This window comes from Diadema setosum, chromosome 12 (genome assembly GCF_964275005.1).
Source record: "Diadema setosum chromosome 12, eeDiaSeto1, whole genome shotgun sequence".
NCBI lineage: Eukaryota > Metazoa > Echinodermata > Echinoidea > Diadematoida > Diadematidae > Diadema > Diadema setosum.
The window spans coordinates 19,069,380-19,075,379 of record NC_092696.1 but is presented as its reverse complement, the minus strand read 5'-3'; positions in this window follow the sequence as shown (position 1 = coordinate 19,075,379).

Sequence of the window (6,000 nt, the reverse complement as noted above, 5' to 3'; positions counted from 1 at the left end):
GCATCTTTTACTCGAATCGAAACCCCCAAGTTTAAGTTAATACCATTAATGCTGCATTAAAGATAGTATTCAAGTGGGTTCAGGCTAATAAATTGTCATTGAATCTGAGTAATAAAAAATATATTGTTTTCAGTAATACAATCGACACTTTACCGGGCAAATCGTTTGTAAATGGTATGGAATAGAATCAGGTTGAAACCATAGAATTCTTTGATCTTTATATTGACTGGAAGTTAACATGGAAAGTTCATGTTGATTTTCAAAAAATGTAGGTGTTATGTATAAGTTAAAGCAGTATATTCCCAAGCATGTCCTGCATTTTACATATTCTAATCTTTTATTGCCCTATATTATAAGTTATCGAATCCTGGCATGGGAAACTGCTGTACAACAAGACTTAATTCTTTATTATTGACACAGAAAAGAGCCATACGGATAATCAACTTCGCATCATTTTTAGAACACTGTAATACTTTTTCCCCCAGTATAGAACACTCAAGATCCAGGATTTGTATTATTTCAACATTGCTTCATTTGTGTATCAGTTAATCTATAGTGGTCTCTCCGACAAGTTTTTTCGATGTTTTCGAGTCCATTCTTACCCTACGAGACAAAAAAGATTCTTTTCATTTTTCTCCTGTACGGACCTGTCACAGGGGATTTTCCTCTGAATGTGGGGAACGAAAGTCCTCCCTGCGACTGGGATCTTTTCTATATATTCACAAAGGCTGACTTTCTCAAAATTCAGCAGATTGTTAACAGACCTTTCATTCAATCAACTCTTTCGATTTGTGCAACTCGTGTGCCTCGAAATAAGTAGCCAATCACACTGTATTATTACAATATAACAATCAATTAATTATACTGGTTACAAAGTTGTGATGGTTTACAAGCAATTGACAAGCTTAACAATAACATAGTACCAACTTCAGTACAGATTTCCAATTCGACTTGTTCTTGAGCTTGGTTGCTCTGCTCGGTGGTTAATCCTAGAAGCTCCCTTGCTTGGTTGCTCTAGGCTGTCGACGATACCTTGCCTGAAGTAACGGGTCGTCTCCCCTTTCTGATCGCTGGCTTCCCAACTTCGGTCCTTGTCTGAACCCCAAACTTTGGTCCTGTCTGGAACCTCAAACACCCTGTTACTCAGTAATTTGATAGCATGATACTTCCCTTATAATTTTTGGTCTTTTGTTATTCTTAACCATATTCGTTGTTTTCTTTTTCTTTCTTTGTTAATATTTTTTATATTCTTCGACGTGAATATTTCCCTAATTCATAAATTTATATTCCTTTCAATTATTCAAGTAAGAATATTATCTCATATCAAGCAGTATCTGGGAATTACACCACACAAGCTATGCTTTTATGTAGATTCTTCATATTTCACATGTTTAATTGTCTTAAATGCTGTACTTGACAATTCACCCATACATTTTGTCTTGTTTATGGTTTATTTGTTGAAACGTGGAATATTGAACAATAAAGACAAACAAACAAACAATGTATGGTCTTTCTACAGGCCTGTATCTGCCGCGTTTGACAACGGCTCAATGAGTATTTCACCCGCTTATTGCTTGTAGAAACCAAGCAAGTGTAAGGGTTTTTTGTGCTTGGTTAACTTACATGTAAACACGCGTAACATATCCTTGTAATTAACTATATGAATAACTGTTTCTCTGTGCGAAGGTACACTCATGAATACAAATAAAAACAAAATAAAAATAGAACTCACTTCTATTCCAGGAAAAATTAAGAAATGATATGTGCTTACTTTGACTCATATCACAAACTGAACTCTTCCCTTTATAGTTCAATCTTTTTGTTTCGTTGTTTTTTCTTTAAGAGTTGTCATAATAATGACCCTCTGTCAAGAAGCTCCCACAAAGAGAAAGAACAGACTCTACGTTCTAATACCATGTATAAATCCATACATGTGAACTTTCTAAACATATATAAATAATGGAAAAATGACACATTCTCAGGAAAAGTGCTCGATGAGAAAAGGGGGCTTTTAATTGATGTTTATGGTCTATTTTGGTGCTCTTCTCATCATCCTGTGCTCTCTAAAATGAATGTGACAAAGAAACAGGATGTGAAACTCTTTAATAGCAACCACAATAAATAAGTAATTGCGGGGTTAAGAGTGTGTAAAGGTTTTTAAGAAATAAAAAGGATCTGGAAGAGAGTGTCCTAAAAATCTGCCCCAAATATTTAATGTAAAAAAAAAAAAAATCTCCGATTTGTTTTATGATGTGATATTTAGAATCATACAGAAGAACTGCTTTACCAGTAAGTAAAAAAGAAAACAAAAAAAAAACAATACAACAAAACATAACCATGAGGATTGACAAGGTTACCACAATTTACCTATTTCAAATCCTAATTAAAAAAGTAGTAAATAAAAATCGGCGCAACTTTTTGTTTAATAGGTTTTGTGATGCACGGTCACATATTATATGAGCCGTACAAGACGATGACGAAAGACTGTTTTTATCATAATCGTGTTTAGATATGAAAAATTCTTTTCCAAAAGGTGCTTAATACACTTTTGATTGTAACTTGAATTAATAACAATTAAGTTTTCCACGTGTTGGTGTGATAGTATCATCAAAATAAAAATGAAACCAAGTTAATGCTGCATTCACCAATAACAGTTTATTTCGGCTCACAAATTTTCGAGCGATTCGCTGTTTCACCTGAGAAAGAGTGAATCGTTGGAAAATTTGTTGGCCGAAATAACCTGTTGGTGAATACAGCATGAACTTGGTTTCATTTTTATTTTTTATTACACACACACACACACACACACACACACACAAACAAACACACACACACACACAAACAAACAAACACACACATTTCCCTTATACTCACCCATCAGCCACCCGCTCTAGACACACACACACACACACACACACACACCCTAAATGTACCTTGAGGGCAGGCGACAATTTGTGCCGTCAGCTCTCTGGCAGCACAAAGTTGTCGCCCTTTTCTGGGGGCGACAATTTGTGCCGCTACAACGTTTCTCTTGTTCAGCAATATACCCCTGCTGGGCAACTACGACTTCATTTTGTACGTTGTACCAAATGTTAATACCAAATGCGGGGATCAATCATTTATTTTGTTATGCGGGTTCATCACTTTTGAATAAATTGCCATCAGACATTCGGGAAATTCACAATATTGATGTATTTCAAGTCAAACTAAAATAACACCTTCTTAGATTTGCATATAGGTAGATGGTTTATTTTTCATATTGATTGTGTCTTGTGCATTGTCTCATGTTTGTATCGTTCTCCATTTTCACTTCTAATCGCCTTGAGCACTTGCGGATGTAGCGGTACATAATTAATCGTTATCAGTATCATTTCGTATTAGAAGCAATTTCCAACAGGTAGAAAATGAATGTTGAGCCATTTCAAGATTATGTTTTACCTTAATAACCAGGATTTGGCTCTACAACATATTAGACACTACTCTACCTTTGCATTACAAACATCGAGAAATTTTTTCGTGTTGGCATTCCACCCAACACGAAAAAAAAAAACAAAAAACACACAAAAAAAAAAAACGACGTTATCCAAATTATAGTACATTTTTTTTTCTTGGGGGGGGGGGAGAAGGATGGGAGAGTGGGGTGGAGATATTTCACCGGCCCACGTACAAACATGCACGCACGCACGCGCACACACACACACACACACACACGCACACGCATATGTGAGAGATGCGCAGATAGCAATGGTCCTGCCCTTTGAATGAGTTAGGATGGTCATTTTCAAACAAGTTCAATATTTTTTCAAGCTTAGAACATAGTACTTATATATATATATATATATATATATATATATATATATATATATATATATATATGAAGAGTTTGTTTGCAAAAAGCGATAAATCCATTTTTGAAGATTTTGAAGTAGGGTCTCTATAAAAAAGTATAAAAAAAAAATACCTTTAAAATTATATATTGGCCACCACATGTAAAGGTACATTTTTGAAGTTATGGTCAAAAGAAGCAAACAATTTCTTATTATTCCCTTTATTTTTCTTGACCTTTAATCGCAAATATCTCCATTTGACAAATATGGACTTATCGGTTTTTGCAAACAAACTCTTCATATATATATATATATATATATATATATATATATATTATATATACATAAATATAGGCCTATATTGTAGTTGCTGCGCGTATTGGCAGTACTAGAAATAGCAATAATAATGTCACAATAGAGGAATGCATTAAATGCCAATTGTCTTGATCTTATTCAAAATCAGAATTTTCGGGGGCCTCCCCCTTCGTCAGGGATGACAGTGCGAATGAATTTTCGCAGTGATATAAACAGTGAGGTTTTAATATCCTACTAGCACGCGTAATATCAGCGTAACCAAAACAAAAAAATAATAGATAATAACAAGAAATGCATGTTGCGCGCTTATGAGTGTCAAACTTTACGTCATAATAGTACACCAATAAACCCCTATAAAAAATTCGAGACTAAAACATTGTCTAACATTGCAACTATATACCTACGCTGTAAAGAGACCAATACTCACTAAAACTTTTTTTTAACGAATCTTTGCACATAAGGATCATTGTTATTAGGGCAAAGTGAATTTCGGCTGGTGTGAACTCCATGACGGCTAGCAGTCAAATGAGAAAAATCGGCTCCTAATTTATAACCTTGCCCTATTTCCTATACTGTCCGCATATCTAAGTTATGTTGTCCGCAAATCATGCTGATTTTCCTCATTCATGATTTTCCCACTCCTGGACAAAATCCCAGCTGTGTCCGCGCTGTCCGGCTACGATTAGCATACTCCGGGGTGTTTCGCGCTCTTCCTGAGCGATTCCTAGGACAATCCTAGGAATGTCTGCAGTCAGTCTGCAGAGCTTTGTAGGAATGTCCAAAGACAAGCCGATTCGCACACTTTTTCTGCGTCTGACGCGGGCAGGATGCCGAAATGACAGAATTTGCTTCCGCAATTACCCATCCTAGGCTTGTACGCGCCCTAGTCGTGCTAGTGCATGACGCCAGCCCTTAAACGCAATTTTTCGGAAAGCGTCTTTGGCCATCATCGGGTACCAACTACATGTCTTGTGTCAGAAGACAAAAATTTCAATCACTGCAGCCGAAGCATACATCAATATGAAGAACAGTCTTCAGTCTATCTATCATCATTCATTCCATATCAAAGGCAATACTTATATGTCGCTAAACAGCTGGTGTTTCTTTTTTGTTGTTGTTGTTCCTGTGGTTCTTCTTGTAGTTGTTTTTTGTTGTTTTTTGTTGTTGGTGGTGGCAGTGTTTTTATTTCTTTTATTTTTCTTGCATACATGTAGCTCCTCAACAGGTTACATTGTTACATGGCAGGAAAATGTGACTGCCCCCCCCCCTTCATTTTAAATCTTGATACAATGTGTAATATATTTCTGTTTTGTTAGTATTTTTTTTTTACTTTACTTTTGAATATTAAATACAGTTTATAAAAAAAAAATGTTAATAAATGTTAATAATTCTCCCTGCTGGTTTCATTTAACCCTATTCTAACGCTGCGCCACGATTCTACAACGCCCAAAGACTTTGCCGCGTCGTTTCATGATTTTTTTCATTGAAGTCTCCCACATTTTTGAGAGCAAATTTGCGACTTCCGGGTACACTGTTTTAAAGTTACGTAATGTTTTGCATGTATGCATGTCAATCCGAAAACAGCTCAAAATCATGACATCGTGTGCAAATCCAATGCAAATTGTTGTTGTTTTTTTTAATTGACATAAATTAGATTATTTCCACTATAAATGATTGAAATTAATAAATTCTATTGTAGATAAACTTGAAAGAGTGCCTGCAACAAATTTTGGAAAAAAAAAACAATAGAAAACAAAAGGTCGAAAAAACAACAAAATATACAAGAAATTAACAAAACAATAAAAAACAAAAGAAATTGATTTTGATTGTGCTATTTTCTTTTACCAGAAAGTTGTGT